This window comes from Apus apus, chromosome 26 (assembly GCF_020740795.1).
Source record: "Apus apus isolate bApuApu2 chromosome 26, bApuApu2.pri.cur, whole genome shotgun sequence".
Classification (NCBI taxonomy): Eukaryota; Metazoa; Chordata; class Aves; order Apodiformes; family Apodidae; genus Apus; species Apus apus.
In genome coordinates this window covers 5,500,269-5,517,096 of record NC_067307.1, presented here as the reverse complement: position 1 = coordinate 5,517,096, position 16,828 = coordinate 5,500,269, and the positions used below count along the sequence as shown (strand labels likewise).

The following is a 16,828-nucleotide window of genomic DNA, read 5'->3' as shown; positions in this document are numbered from 1 at the left end:
CCGTACGAACCACTCTAATTGCCTCTAGAAACGCCCTATTCACACCTAGGAATTCAACAATTACACCTAGGAACCCTCTAATTGCCCGTTGGAAGCCCCTAATTAGCCCTAGGAAAACGAAAGATCAACTTACGCTAATAGCGCAACTTACGCAAATAGCGCAAATACCGCAACTCGAGGGAATAGCCGCTAGGACCCCCTAATTATCCCTTCGAACCCCTCTAATTGCCTCTAGAAACGCGCCATTCACACCTAGGAATTCAACAATTACACCTAGGAGCCCTCTAATTGCCCGTTGAAAGCCCCTAATTAGCCCTAGGAAACCGAAAAAAAAATTACGCAAATGCCGCAAATTACGCAAATAGCGCAACTTACGCAAATAGCGCAAATACCGCAACTCACGCGAATAGCCGCTAGGACCCCCTAATTATCCCTTCGAACCCCTCTAATTGCCTCTCGAAACGCCTACTCACAGCTGGAAGCCATTAGTTACACCTAGGAGCCCTCTAATTGCCCTTTGGAAGCCCCTAATTAGCCCTAGGAAACAGAAAAAAAATTACGCAAATGCCGCAAATTACGCAAATAGCGCAACTTACGCAAATAGCGCAAATACCGCAACTCACGCGAAGAGCCGCTAGGACCCCCTAATTATCCCTTCGAACCCCTCTAATTGCCTCTCGAAACGCTACTCACAGTGGAAGCCCATTAGTTACACCTAGGAGCCCTCTAATTGCTCTTTGGAAGCCCCTAAATTAGCCCTAGGAAACAGAAAAAAAAATTGCGCAAAGCCGCAAATTGCGCAAAGCCGCAAATTACGCAAATAGCGCAACTTACGAAAATAGCGCAAATACCGCAACTCGAGGGAATAGCCGCTAGGACCCCTTAATTATCCCTTCGAACCCCTCTAATTGCCTCTCGAAACGCCTTCTCACAGCTGGAAGCCATTAATTACACCTAGGAGCCCTCTAATTGCCCGTTGGAAGCCCCTAATTAGCCCTAGGAAACCGAAAAAGAAAATTACGCAAATAGCGCAACTTACGCAAATAGCGCAAATAGCGCAAATACCGCAACTCGAGGGAATAGCCGCTAGGACCCCTTAATTGTCCCTTCGAACCCCTCTAATTGCCTCTCGAAACGCCTACTCACAGCTGGAAGCCATTAATTACACCTAGGAGCCCTCTAATTGCCCGTTGAAAGCCCCTAATTAGCCCTAGGAAACCGAAAAAAAAAATTACGCAAATGCCGCAAATTACGCAAATAGCGCAACTTACGCAAATACCGCAACTCGAGGGACTAGCCGCTCGGACCCCCTAATTATCCCTTCGAACCCCTCTAATTGCCTCTCGAAACGCGCCATTCACACCTAGGAATTCAACAATTACACCTAGGAGCCCTCTAATTGCCCGTTGGAAGCCCCTAATTAGCCCTAGGAAACCGAAAAAAAAAATTACGCAAATAGCGCAACTTGCGCAAATACCGCAACTCGAGGGAATAGCCGCTAGGACCCCCTTATTATCCCTTCGAACCCCTCTAATTGCCTGTAGAAACGCCTACTCACAGCTGGAAGCCATTAATTACACCTAGGAGCCCTCTAATTGCCCGTTGGAAGCCCCTAATTAGCCCTAGGAAACCGAAAAAAAAATTACGCAAATGCCGCAAATTACGCAAATAGCGCAAGTTACGCAAATAGCGCAAATACCGCAACTCGAGGGAATAGCCGCTAGGACCCCCTAATTATCCCTTCGAACCCCTCTAATTGCCTCTAGAAACGCCCTATTCACACCTAGGAATTCAACAATTACATCTAGGAACCCTCTAATTGCCCGTTGAAAGCCCCTAATTAGCCCTAGGAAAACGAAAGATAAACTTACCCTAATAGCGCAACTTAGGCAAATAGCGCAAATACCGCAACTCACGCGAATAGCCGCTAGGACCCCCTAATTATCCCTTCGAACCCCTCTAATTGCCTCTCGAAACGCCTACTCACAGCTGGAAGCCATTAGTTACACCTAGGAGCCCTCTAATTGCTCGTTGGAAGCCCCTAATTAGCCCTAGGAAACAGAAAAAAAAATTGCGCAAATGCCGCAAATTACGCTAATAGCGCAACTTACGAAAATAGCGCAAATACCGCAACTCGAGGGAATAGCCGCTAGGACCCCCTAATTATCCCTTCGAACCCCTCTAATTGCCTCTAGAAACGCGCCATTCACACCTAGGAATTCAACAATTACACCTAGGAACCGTCTAATTGCCCGTTGAATGCCCCTAATTAGCCCTAGGAAACCGAAAAAAAAAATTACGCAAATGCCTCAAATTACGCAAATAGCGCAACTTACGCAAATAGCGCAAATACCGCAACTCACGCGAATAGCCGCTAGGACCCCCTAATTATCCCTTCGAACCCCTCTAATTGCCTCTCGAAACGCCTACTCACAGCTGGAAGCCATTAATTACACCCAGGAGCCCTCTAATTGCCCGTTGGAAGCCCCTAATTAGCCCTAGGAAAACGAAAGATCAACTTACGCTAATAGCGCAACTTACTCAAATAACGCAAATACCGCAACTCGAGGGAATAGCCGCTAGGACCCCCTTATTATCCCTTCGAACCCCTCTAATTTCCTCTCGAAACGCGCCATTCACACCTAGGAATTCAACAATTACACCTAGGAGCCCTCTAATTGCCCGTTGGAAGCCCCTAATTAGCCGTAGGAAAAAGAAAAAAAAATTACTCAAATAGCGCAACTTACTCAAATAGCGCAAATACTGCAACTCGAAGGAATAGCCGCTAGGACCCCCTAATTATCCCTTCGAACCCGTCTAATTGCATCTCGAAAAGCACCATTCACACCTAGGAATTCAACAATTACACCTAGGAACCCCCTAATTGCCACTTGCACCCCCTAATTACCCCTAGGAATCCCCTAAATGTCCCGGGGACCCCCTAATTGACCTTGGGACCCGTTAATTAAACCTAGCAACCTCCTCATTGTCACTAGGACCCTCTAATTACCCGTACGAACCACTCTAATTGCCTCTAGAAATGCCCTATTCACACCTAGGAACCCTCTAATTACACCTAGGAACCCTCTAATTGCCCGTTGGAAGCCACTAATTAGCCCTAGGAAAACGAAAGATCAACTTACGCTAATAGCGCAACTTACTCAAATAACGCAAATACCGCAACTCGAGGGAATAGCCGCTAGGACCCCCTAATTATCCCTTCGAACCCCTCTAATTGCCTCTAGAAACGCGCCATTCACACCTAGGAATTCAACAATTACACCTAGGAGCCCTCTAATTGCCCGTTGAAAGCCCCTAATTAGCCCTAGGAAACCGAAAAAAAAATTACGCAAATGCCGCAAATTACGCAAATAGAGCAACTTACGCAAATAGCGCAAATACCGCAACTCACGCGAATAGCCGCTAGGACCCCCTAATTATCCCTTCGAACCCCTCTAATTGCCTCTCGAAACGCCTACTCACAGCTGGAAGCCATTAGTTACACCTAGGAGCCCTCTAATTGCTCTTTGGAAGCCCCTAATTAGCCCTAGGAAACAGAAAAAAAAATTGCGCAAATGCCGCAAATTACGCAAGTAGAGCAACTTACGCAAATAGCGCAAATACCGCAACTCACGCGAAGAGCCGCTAGGACCCCCTAATTATCCCTTCGAACCCCTCTAATTGCCTCTCGAAACGCCTACTCACAGCTGGAAGCCATTAGTTACACCTAGGAGCCCTCTAATTGCTCTTTGGAAGCCCCTAATTAGCCCTAGGAAACAGAAAAAAAAATTGCGCAAATGCCGCAAATTGCGCAAATGCCGCAAATTACGCAAATAGCGCAACTTACGAAAATAGCGCAAATACCGCAACTCGAGGGAATAGCCGCTAGGACCCCTTAATTATCCCTTCGAACCCCTCTAATTGCCTCTCGAAACGCCTACTCACAGTTGGAAGCCATTAATTACACCTAGGAGCCCTCTAATTGCCCGTTGATAGCCCCTAATTAGCCCTTGGAAACCGAAAAAAAAAAATTACGCAAATAGCGCAACTTACGCAAATAGCGCAAATAGCGCAAATACCGCAACTCGAGGGAATAGCCGCTAGGACCCCTTAATTGTCCCTTCGAACCCCTCTAATTGCCTCTCGAAACGCCTACTCACAGCTGGAAGCCATTAATTACACCTAGGAGCCCTCTAATTGCCCGTTGGAAGCCCCTAATTAGCCCTAGGAAACCGAAAAAAAAATTACGCAAATGCCGCAAATTACGCAAATAGCGCAACTTACGCAAATACCGCAACTCGAGGGACTAGCCGCTCGGACCCCCTAATTATCCCTTCGAACCCCTCTAATTGCCTCTCGAAACGCGCCATTCACACCTAGGAATTCAACAATTACACCTAGGAGCCCTCTAATTGCCCGTTGGAAGCCCCTAATTAGCCCTAGGAAACCGAAAAAAAAATTACGCAAATAGCGCAACTTGCGCAAATACCGCAACTCGAGGGAATAGCCGCTAGGACCCCCTTATTATCCCTTCGAACCACTCTAATTGCCTGTAGAAACGCCTACTCACAGCTGGAAGCCATTAATTACACCTAGGAGCCCTCTAATTGCCCGTTGGAAGCCCCTAATTAGCCCTAGGAAACCGAAAAAAAAATTACGCAAATGCCGCAAATTACGCAAATAGCGCAACTTACGCAAATAGCGCAAATACCGCAACTCGAGGGAATAGCCGCTAGGACCCCCTAATTATCCCTTCGAACCCCTCTAATTGCCTCTAGAAACGCCCTATTCACACCTAGGAATTCAACAATTACACCTAGGAACCCTCTAATTGCCCGTTGAAAGCCCCTAATTAGCCCTAGGAAAACGAAAGATAAACTTACGCTAATAGCGCAACTTAGGCAAATAGCGCAAATACCGCAACTCACGCGAATAGCCGCTAGGACCCCCTAATTATCCCTTCGAACCCCTCTAATTGCCTCTCGAAACGCCTACTCACAGCTGGAAGCCATTAGTTACACCTAGGAGCCCTCTAATTGCTCGTTGGAAGCCCCTAATTAGCCCTAGGAAACAGAAAAAAAAATTGCGCAAATGCCGCAAATTACGCTAATAGCGCAACTTACGAAAATAGCGCAAATACCGCAACTCGAGGGAATAGCCGCTAGGACCCCCTAATTATCCCTTCGAACCCCTCTAATTGCCTCTAGAAACGCGCCATTCACACCTAGGAATTCAACAATTACACCTAGGAACCCTCTAATTGCCCGTTGAATGCCCCTAATTAGCCCTAGGAAACCGAAAAAAAAATTACGCAAATGCCGCAAATTACGCAAATAGCGCAACTTACGCAAATAGCGCAAATACCGCAACTCACGCGAATAGCCGCTAGGACCCCCTAATTATCCCTTCGAACCCCTCTAATTGCCTCTCGAAACGCCTACTCACAGCTGGAAGCCATTAATTACACCCAGGAGCCCTCTAATTGCCCGTTGGAAGCCCCTAATTAGCCCTAGGAAAACGAAAGATAAACTTACGCTAATAGCGCAACTTACGCAAATAACGCAAATACCGCAACTCGAGGGAATAGCCGCTAGGACCCCCTAATTATCCCTTCGAACCCCTCTAATTGCCTCTAGAAACGCGCCATTCACACCTAGGAATTCAACAATTACACCTAGGAGCCCTCTAATTGCCCGTTGAAAGCCCCTAATTAGCCCTAGGAAACCGAAAAAAAAATTACGCAAATGCCGCAAATTACGCAAATAGCGCAACTTGGGCAAATACCGCAACTCGAGGGAATAGCCGCTAGGACCCCCTAATTATCCCTTCGAACCCCTCTAATTTCCTCTCGAAACGCACCATTCACACCTAGGAATTCAACAATTACACCTAGGAGCCCTCTAATTGCCCGTTGGAAGCCCCTAATTAGCCCTAGGAAACCGAAAAAAAAAAATTACGCAAATAGCGCAACTTGCGCAAATACCGCAACTCGAGGGAATAGCCGCTAGGACCCCCTTATTATCCCTTCGAACCACTCTAATTGCCTGTAGAAACGCCTACTCACAGCTGGAAGCCATTAATTACACCTAGGAGCCCTCTAATTGCCCGTTGGAAGCCCCAATTAGCCCTAGGAAACCGAAAAAAAAATTACGCAAATACCGCAACTCACGCGAAGAGCCGCTAGGACCCCCTAATTATCCCTTCAAACCCCTCTAATTGCCTGCAGAAACGCCTACTCACATCCTGAAGACATTAACTACACCTGGGAACCCTCTAATTGCCCGTTGAAAGCCCCTAATTAGCCCTAGGAAACCGAAAAAAAAAATTACGCAAATGCCGCAAATTACGCAAATAGAGCAAATACCGCAACTCGAGGGAATAGCCGCTAGGACCCCCTAATTATCCCTTCGAACCCCTCTAATTGCCTCTCGAAACGCCTACTCACAGCTGGAAGCCCTTAATTACACCTGGGAGCCCTCTAATTGCCCGTTGATAGCCCCTAATTAGCCCTAGGAAAACGAAAGATCAACTTACGCTAATAGAGAAACTTACGCACTTAGCGCAAATACCGCAACTCACGCGAATAGCCGCTAGGACCCCTTAATTATCCCTTCGAACCCCTCTAATTGCCTCTCGAAACGCCTACTCACAGCTGGAAGCCATTAATTACACCCAGGAGCCCTCTAATTGCCCGTTGGAAGCCCCTAATTAGCCGTAGGAAACCGAAAAAAAAAATTACGCAAATAGCGCAACTTGCGCAAATACCGCAACTCGAGGGAATAGCCGCTAGGACCCCCTTATTATCCCTTCGAACCACTCTAATTGCCTGCAGAAACGCCTACTCACAGCTGGAAGCCATTAATTACACCTAGGAGCCCTCTAATTGCCCGTTGGAAGCCCCTAATTAGCCCTAGGAAACCGAAAAAAAAATTACGCAAATGCCGCAAATTACGCAAATAGCGCAACTTACGCAAATAGCGCAAATACCGCAACTCGAGGGAATAGCCGCTAGGACCCCCTAATTATCCCTTCGAACCCCTCTAATTGCCTCTCGAAACGCCCTAGTCACACCTAGGAATTCAACAATTACACCTAGGAGCCCTCTAATTGCCCGTTGAAAGCCCCTAATTAGCCCTAGGAAAACGAAAGATAAACTTACGCTAATAGCGCAACTTAGGCAAATAGCGCAAATACCGCAACTCACGCGAATAGCCGCTAGGACCCCCTAATTATCCCTTCGAACCCCTCTAATTGCCTCTCGAAACGCCTACTCACAGCTGGAAGCCATTAATTACACCTAGGAGCCCTCTAATTGCTCGTTGGAAGCCCCTAATTAGCCCTAGGAAACCGGAAAAAAAATTACGCAAATGCCGCAAATTACGCTAATAGCGCAACTTACGAAAATAGCGCAAATACCGCAACTCGAGGGAATAGCCGCTAGGACCCCCTAATTATCCCTTCGAACCCCTCTAATTGCCTCTAGAAACGCGCCATTCACACCTAGGAATTCAACAATTACACCTAGGAACCCTCTAATTGCCCGTTGGAACCCCCTAATTAGCCCTAGGAAACCGAAAAAAAAATTACGCAAATGCCTCAAATTACGCAAATAGCGCAACTTACGCAAATAGCGCAAATACCGCAACTCACGCGAATAGCCGCTAGGACCCCCTAATTATCCCTTCGAACCCCTCTAATTGCCTCTCGAAACGCCTACTCACAGCTGGAAGCCATTAATTACACCCAGGAGCCCTCTAATTGCCCGTTGGAAGCCCCTAATTAGCCCTAGGAAAACGAAAGATAAACTTACGCTAATAGCGCAACTTACGCAAATAGCGCAAATACCGCAACTCGAGGGAATAGCCGCTAGGACCCCCTAATTATCCCTTCGAACCCCTCTAATTGCCTCTAGAAACGCGCCATTCACACCTAGGAATTCAACAATTACACCTAGGAGCCCTCTAATTGCCCGTTGAAAGCCCCTAATTAGCCCTAGGAAACCGAAAAAAAAATTACGCAAATGCCGCAAATTACGCAAATAGCGCAACTTGGGCAAATACCGCAACTCGAGGGAATAGCCGCTAGGACCCCCCTTATTATCCCTTCGAACCCCTCTAATTTCCTCTCGAAACGCGCCATTCACACCTAGGAATTCAACAATTACACCTAGGAGCCCTCTAATTGCCCGTTGGAAGCCCCTAATTAGCCGTAGGAAAAAGAAAAAAAAATTACTCAAATAGCGCAACTTACTCAAATAGCGCAAATACTGCAACTCGAAGGAATAGCCGCTAGGACCCCCCTAATTATCCCTTCGAACCCGTCTAATTGCATCTCGAAAAGCACCATTCACACCTAGGAATTCAACAATTACACCTAGGAACCCCCTAATTGCCACTTGCACCCCCTAATTACCCCTAGGAATCCCCTAAACATCCAGGGGACCCCCTAATTGACCTTGGGACCCGTTAATTAACCCTTGCAACCTCCTCATTGTCACTAGGACCCCCTAATTACCCCTACAAACCACTCTAATTGCCTCTAGAAATGCCCTATTCACACCTAGGAACCCTCTAATTACACCTAGGAACCCTCTAATTGCCCGTTGATAGTCCCTAATTAGCTCTAGGAAAACGAAAGATAAACTTACGCTAATAGCGCAACTTACTCAAATAGCGCAAATACCGCAACTCGAGGGAATAGCCGCTAGGACCCCCTAATTATCCCTTCGAACCCCTCTAATTGCCTCTAGAAACGCGCCATTCACACCTAGGAATTCAACAATTACACCTAGGAGCCCTCTAATTGCCCGTTGAAAGCCCCTAATTAGCCCTAGGAAACCGAAAAAAAAATTACGCAAATGCCGCAAATTACGCAAATAGCGCAACTTACGCAAATAGCGCAAATACCGCAACTCACGCGAATAGCCGCTAGGACCCCCTAATTATCCCTTCGAACCCCTCTAATTGCCTCTCGAAACGCCTACTCACAGCTGGAAGCCATTAATTACACCTAGGAGCCCTCTAATTGCTCTTTGGAAGCCCCTAATTAGCCCTAGGAAACAGAAAAAAAAATTGCGCAAATGCCGCAAATTACGCAAGTAGAGCAACTTACGCAAATAGCGCAAATACCGCAACTCGAGGGAATAGCCGCTAGGACCCCTTAATTGTCCCTTCGAACCCCTCTAATTGCCTCTAGAAACGCCTACTCACAGCTGGAAGCCATTAGTTACACCTAGGAGCCCTCTAATTGCCCGTTGGAAGCCCCTAATTAGCCCTAGGAAACCGAAAAAAAAAAATTACGCAAATGCCGCAAATTACGCAAATAGCGCAAATAGCGCAAATACCGCAACTCGAGGGAATAGCCGCTAGGACCCCTTAATTATCCCTTCGAACCCCTCTAATTGCCTCTAGAAACGCCTACTCACAGCTGGAAGCCATTAATTACACCTAGGAGCCCTCTAATTGCCCGTTGGAAGCCCCTAATTAGCCCTAGGAAACCGAAAAAAAAAATTACGCAAATGCCGCAAATTACGCAAATAGCGCAACTTACGCAAATAGCGCAAATACCGCAACTCGAGGGAATAGCCGCTAGGACCCCTTAATTGTCCCTTCGAACCCCTCTAATTGCCTCTCGAAACGCCTACTCACAGCTGGAAGCCATTAATTACACCTAGGAGCCCTCTAATTGCCCGTTGAAAGCCCCTAATTAGCCCTAGGAAACCGAAAAAAAAATTACGCAAATGCCGCAAATTACGCAAATAGCGCAACTTACGCAAATACCGCAACTCGAGGGACTAGCCGCTCGGACCCCCTAATTATCCCTTCGAACCCCTCTAATTGCCTCTCGAAACGCGCCATTCACACCTAGGAATTCAACAATTACACCTAGGAGCCCTCTAATTGCCCGTTGGAAGCCCCTAATTAGCCCTAGGAAACCGAAAAAAAAAATTACGCAAATAGCGCAACTTGCGCAAATACCGCAACTCGAGGGAATAGCCGCTAGGACCCCCTTATTATCCCTTCGAACCCCTCTAATTGCCTGTAGAAACGCCTACTCACAGCTGGAAGCCATTAATTACACCTAGGAGCCCTCTAATTGCCCGTTGGAAGCCCCTAATTAGCCCTAGGAAACCGAAAAAAAAATTACGCAAATGCCGCAAATTACGCAAATAGCGGAACTTACGCAAATAGCGCAAATACCGCAACTCGAGGGAATAGCCGCTAGGACCCCCTAATTATCCCTTCGAACCCCTCTAATTGCCTCTAGAAACGCCCTATTCACACCTAGGAATTCAACAATTACATCTAGGAACCCTCTAATTGCCCGTTGAAAGCCCCTAATTAGCCCTAGGAAAACGAAAGATAAACTTACGCTAATAGCGCAACTTAGGCAAATAGCGCAAATACCGCAACTCACGCGAATAGCCGCTAGGACCCCCTAATTATCCCTTCGAACCCCTCTAATTGCCTCTCGAAACGCCTACTCACAGCTGGAAGCCATTAGTTACACCTAGGAGCCCTCTAATTGCTCGTTGGAAGCCCCTAATTAGCCCTAGGAAACAGAAAAAAAAATTGCGCAAATGCCGCAAATTACGCTAATAGCGCAACTTACGAAAATAGCGCAAATACCGCAACTCGAGGGAATAGCCGCTAGGACCCCCTAATTATCCCTTCGAACCCCTCTAATTGCCTCTAGAAACGCGCCATTCACACCTAGGAATTCAACAATTACACCTAGGAGCCCTCTAATTGCCCGTTGAAAGCCCCTAATTAGCCCTAGGAAACCGAAAAAAAAAATTACGCAAATGCCGCAAATTACGCAAATAGCGCAACTTGGGCAAATACCGCAACTCGAGGGAATAGCCGCTAGGACCCCCTTATTATCCCTTCGAACCCCTCTAATTTCCTCTCGAAACGCACCATTCACACCTAGGAATTCAACAATTACGCCTAGGAGCCCTCTAATTGCCCGTTGGAAGCCCCTAATTAGCCCTAGGAAACCGAAAAAAAAAATTACGCAAATAGCGCAACTTGCGCAAATACCGCAACTCGAGGGAATAGCCGCTAGGACCCCCTTATTATCCCTTCGAACCACTCTAATTGCCTGTAGAAACGCCTACTCACAGCTGGAAGCCATTAATTACACCTAGGAGCCCTCTAATTGCCCGTTGGAAGCCCCAATTAGCCCTAGGAAACCGAAAAAAAAATTACGCAAATACCGCAACTCACGCGAAGAGCCGCTAGGACCCCCTAATTATCCCTTCAAACCCCTCTAATTGCCTGCAGAAACGCCTACTCACATCCTGAAGACATTAACTACACCTGGGAACCCTCTAATTGCCCGTTAAAAGCCCCTAATTAGCCCTAGGAAACCGAAAAAAAAAATTACGCAAATGCCGCAAATTACGCAAATAGCGCAAATACCGCAACTCGAGGGAATAGCCGCTAGGACCCCCTAATTATCCCTTCGAACCCCTCTAATTGCCTCTCGAAACGCCTACTCACAGCTGGAAGCCCTTAATTACACCTGGGAACCCTCTAATTGCCCGTTGATAGCCCCTAATTAGCCCTAGGAAAACGAAAGATCAACTTACGCTAATAGAGAAACTTACGCACTTAGCGCAAATACCGCAACTCACGCGAAGAGCCGCTAGGACCCCTTAATTATCCCTTCGAACCCCTCTAATTGCCTCTCGAAACGCCTACTCACAGCTGGAAGCCATTAATTACACCCAGGAGCCCTCTAATTGCCCGTTGGAACCCCCTAATTAGCCCTAGGAAACCGAAAAAAAAAATTACGCAAATAGCGCAACTTGCGCAAATACCGCAACTCGAGGGAATAGCCGCTAGGACCCCCTTATTATCCCTTCGAACCCCTCTAATTGCCTGTAGAAACGCCTACTCACAGCTGGAAGCCATTAATTACACCTAGGAGCCCTCTAATTGCCCGTTGGAAGCCCCTAATTAGCCCTAGGAAACCGAAAAAAAAATTACGCAAATGCCGCAAATTACGCAAATAGCGGAACTTACGCAAATAGCGCAAATACCGCAACTCGAGGGAATAGCCGCTAGGACCCCCTAATTATCCCTTTGAACCCCTCTAATTGCCTCTAGTAACGCCCTAGTCACACCTAGGAATTCAACAATTACATCTAGGAACCCACTAATTGCCCGTTGAAAGCCCCTAATTAGCCCTAGGAAAACGAAAGATAAACTTAAGCAAATGGCGCAACTTAGGCAAATAGCGCAAATACCGCAACTCACGCGAATAGCCGCTAGGACCCCCTAATTATCCCTTCGAACCCCTCTAATTGCCTCTCGAAACGCCTACTCACAGCTGGAAGCCATTAGTTACACCTAGGAGCCCTCTAATTGCTCGTTGGAAGCCCCTAATTAGCCCTAGGAAACAGAAAAAAAAATTACGCAAATGCCGCAAATTACGCTAATAGCGCAACTTACGAAAATAGCGCAAATACCGCAACTCGAGGGAATAGCCGCTAGGACCCCCTAATTATCCCTTCGAACCCCTCTAATTGCCTCTAGAAACGCGCCATTCACACCTAGGAATTCAACAATTACACCTAGGAACCCTCTAATTGCCCGTTGAAAGCCCCTAATTAGCCCTAGGAAACCGAAAAAAAAATTACGCAAATGCCTCAAATTACGCAAATAGCGCAACTTACGCAAATAGCGCAAATACCGCAACTCACGCGAAGAGCCGCTAGGACCCCCTAATTATCCCTTCGAACCCCTCTAATTGCCTCTCGAAACGCCTACTCACAGCTGGAAGCCATTAATTACACCCAGGAGCCCTCTAATTGCCCGTTGGAAGCCCCTAATTAGCCCTAGGAAAACGAAAGATCAACTTACGCTAATAGCGCAACTTACGCAAATAGCGCAAATACCGCAACTCGAGGGAATAGCCGCTAGGACCCCCTAATTATCCCTTCGAACCCCTCTAATTGCCTCTAGAAACGCACCATTCACACCTAGGAATTCAACAATTACACCTAGGAGCCCTCTAATTGCCCGTTGAAAGCCCCTAATTAGCCCTAGGAAACCGAAAAAAAAATTACGCAAATGCCGCAAATTACGCAAATAGCGCAACTTGGGCAAATACCGCAACTCGAGGGAATAGCCGCTAGGACCCCCTTATTATCCCTTCGAACCCCTCTAATTTCCTCTCGAAACGCGCCATTCACACCTAGGAATTCAACAATTACACCTAGGAGCCCTCTAATTGCCCGTTGGAAGCCCCTAATTAGCCGTAGGAAAAAGAAAAAAAAATTACTCAAATAGCGCAACTTACTCAAATAGCGCAAATACTGCAACTTGAAGGAATAGCCGCTAGGACCCCCCTAATTATCCCTTCGAACCCCTCTAATTGCCTCTCGAAAAGCGCCATTCACACCTAGGAATTCAACAATTACACCTAGGAACCCTCTAATTGCCCGTTGGAAGCCCCTAATTAGCCCTAGGAAACCGAAAAAAAAAAATTACGCAAATGCCGCAAATTACGCAAATAGAGCAAATACCGCAACTCGAGGGAATAGCCGCTAGGACCCCCTTATTATCCCTTCGAACCCCTCTAATTGCCTCTAGAAACGCCTACTCACAGCTGGAAGCCCTTAATTACACCTGGGAGCCCTCTAATTGCCCGTTGATAGCCCCTAATTAGCCCTAGGAAAACGAAAGATCAACTTACGCTAATAGCGCAACTTACGCAAATAGCGCAAATACCGCAACTCGAGGGAATAGCCGCTAGGACCCCCTAATTATCCCTTTGAACCACTCTAATTGCCTCTAGAAACGCGCCATTCACACCTAGGAATTCAACAATTACACCTAGGAACCCTCTAATTGCCCGTTGAAAGCCCCTAATTAGCCCTAGGAAACCGAAAAAAAAATTACGCAAATGCCGCAAATTACGCAAATAGCGCAACTTACGCAAATAGCGCAAATACCGCAACTCACGCGAATAGCCGCTAGGACCCCTTAATTATCCCTTCGAACCCCTCTAATTGCCTCTCGAAACGCCTACTCACAGCTGGAAGCCATTAATTACACCCAGGAGCCCTCTAATTGCCCGTTGGAAGCCCCTAATTAGCCGTAGGAAAAAGAAAAAAAAATTACTCAAATAGCGCAAATACTGCAACTCGAAGGAATAGCCGCTTGGACCCCCTAATTATCCCTTCGAACCCGTCTAATTGCATCTCGAAAAGCACCATTCACACCTAGGAATTCAACAATTACACCTAGGAACCCCCTAATTGCCACTTGCACCCCCTAATTACCCCTAGGAATCCCCTAAATGTCCCGGGGACCCCCTAATTGACCTTGGGACCCGTTAATTAAACCTAGCAACCTCCTCATTGTCACTAGGACCTCCTAATTACCCGTACGAACCACTCTAATTGCCTCTAGAAATGCCCTATTCACACCTAGGAATTCAAGAATTACACCTAGGAACCCTCTAATTGCCCGTTGAAAGCCCCTAATTAGCTCTAGGAAAACGAAAGATAAACTTACGCTAATAGCGCAACTTACGCAAATAGCGCAAATACCGCAACTCGAGGGAATAGCCGCTAGGACCCCCTAATTATCCCTTCGAACCCCTCTAATTGCCTCTAGAAACGCGCCATTCACACCTAGGAATTCAACAATTACACCTAGGAGCCCTCTAATTGCCCGTTGAAAGCCCCTAATTAGCCCTAGGAAACCGAAAAAAAAAATTACGCAAATGCCGCAAATTACGCAAATGGCGCAACTTACGCAAATAGCGCAAATACCGCAACTCACGCGAAGAGCCGCTAGGACCCCCTAATTATCCCTTCGAACCCCTCTAATTGCCTCTCGAAACGCCTACTCACAGCTGGAAGCCATTAGTTACACCTAGGAGCCCTCTAATTGCTCTTTGGAAGCCCCTAATTAGCCCTAGGAAACAGAAAAAAAAATTGCGCAAATGCCGCAAATTGCGCAAATGCCGCAAATTACGCAAATAGCGCAACTTACAAAAATAGCGCAAATACCGCAACTCGAGGGAATAGCCGCTAGGACCCCTTAATTATCCCTTCGAACCCCTCTAATTGCCTCTCGAAACGCCTACTCACAGTTGGAAGCCATTAATTACACCTAGGAGCCCTCTAATTGCCCGTTGGAAGCCCCTAATTAGCCCTTGGAAACCGAAAAAAAAAAATTACGCAAATAGCGCAACTTACGCAAATAGCGCAAATAGCGCAAATACCGCAACTCGAGGGAATAGCCGCTAGGACCCCTTAATTGTCCCTTCGAACCCCTCTAATTGCCTCTCGAAACGCCTTCTCACAGCTGGAAGCCATTAGTTACACCTAGGAGCCCTCTAATTGCCCGTTGGAACCCCCTAATTAGCCCTAGGAAACCGAAAAAAAAATTACGCAAATGCCGCAAATTACGCAAATAGCGCAACTTACGCAAATACCGCAACTCGAGGGAATAGCCGCTAGGACCCCCTAATTATCCCTTCGAACCCCTCTAATTGCCTCTCGAAACGCGCCATTCACACCTAGGAATTCAACAATTACACCTAGGAGCCCTCTAATTGCCCGTTGGAAGCCCCTAATTAGCCCTAGGAAACCGAAAAAAAAAATTACGCAAATAGCGCAACTTGCGCAAATACCGCAACTCGAGGGAATAGCCGCTAGGACCCCCCTTATTATCCCTTCGAACCACTCTAATTGCCTGTAGAAACGCCTACTCACAGCTGGAAGCCATTAATTACACCTAGGAGCCCTCTAATTGCCCGTTGGAAGCCCCTAATTAGCCCTAGGAAACCGAAAAAAAAATTACGCAAATGCAGCAAATTACGCAAATAGCGGAACTTACGCAAATAGCGCAAATACCGCAACTCGAGGGAATAGCCGCTAGGACCCCCTAATTATCCCTTCGAACCCCTCTAATTGCCTCTAGAAACGCCCTATTCACACCTAGGAATTCAACAATTACACCTAGGAACCCTCTAATTGCCCGTTGAAAGCCCCTAATTAGCCCTAGGAAAACGAAAGATAAACTTACGCTAATAGCGCAACTTACGCAAATAGCGCAACTTACGCAAATAGCGCAAATACCACAACTCACGCGAAGAGCCGCTAGGACCCCCTAATTATCCCTTCGAACCCCTCTAATTGCCTCTAGAAACGCGCCATTCACACCTAGGAATTCAACAATTACACCTAGGAACCCTCTAATTGCCCGTTGAAAGCCCCTAATTAGCCCTAGGAAACCGAAAAAAAAATTACGCAAATGCCGCAAATTACGCAAATAGCGCAACTTACGCAAATAGCGCAAATACCGCAACTCACGCGAATAGCCGCTAGGACCCCCTAATTATCCCTTCGAACCCCTCTAATTGCCTCTCGAAACGCCTACTCACAGCTGGAAGCCATTAATTACACCCAGGAGCCCTCTAATTGCCCGTTGGAAGCCCCTAATTAGCCCTAGGAAAACGAAAGATCAACTTACGCTAATAGTGCAACTTACTCAAATAACGCAAATACCGCAACTGGAAGGAATAGCCGCTAGGACCCCCTAATTATCCCTTCGAACCCCTCTAATTGCCTCTAGAAACGCGCCATTCACACCTAGGAATTCAACAATTACACCTAGGAGCCCTCTAATTGCCCGTTGAAAGCCCCTAATTAGCCCTAGGAAACCGAAAAAAAAAATTACGCAAATGCCGCAAATTACGCAAATAGCGCAACTTGGGCAAATACCGCAACTCGAGGGAATAGCCGCTAGGACCCCCTTATTATCCCTTCGAACCCCTCTAATTTCCTCTCGAAACGCACCATTCA

At 46.9% G+C, this 16,828-nt stretch overlaps 1 long non-coding RNA gene across 1 annotated transcript; it reads right to left on the bottom strand.

Moving 5' to 3' along the window:
• Positions 1–9,237: 9,237 nt before the first annotated feature.
• On the bottom strand, positions 9,238–15,513 carry LOC127394768 (uncharacterized). Its single transcript, XR_007891683.1, has 3 exons — positions 15,347–15,513; positions 11,732–11,927; positions 9,238–9,446 (listed from the first exon to the last, which is right to left on the bottom strand). It is a non-coding gene; the product is annotated as an uncharacterized LOC127394768 (long non-coding RNA).
• Between the last annotated feature and the right edge of the window lie 1,315 nt (positions 15,514–16,828).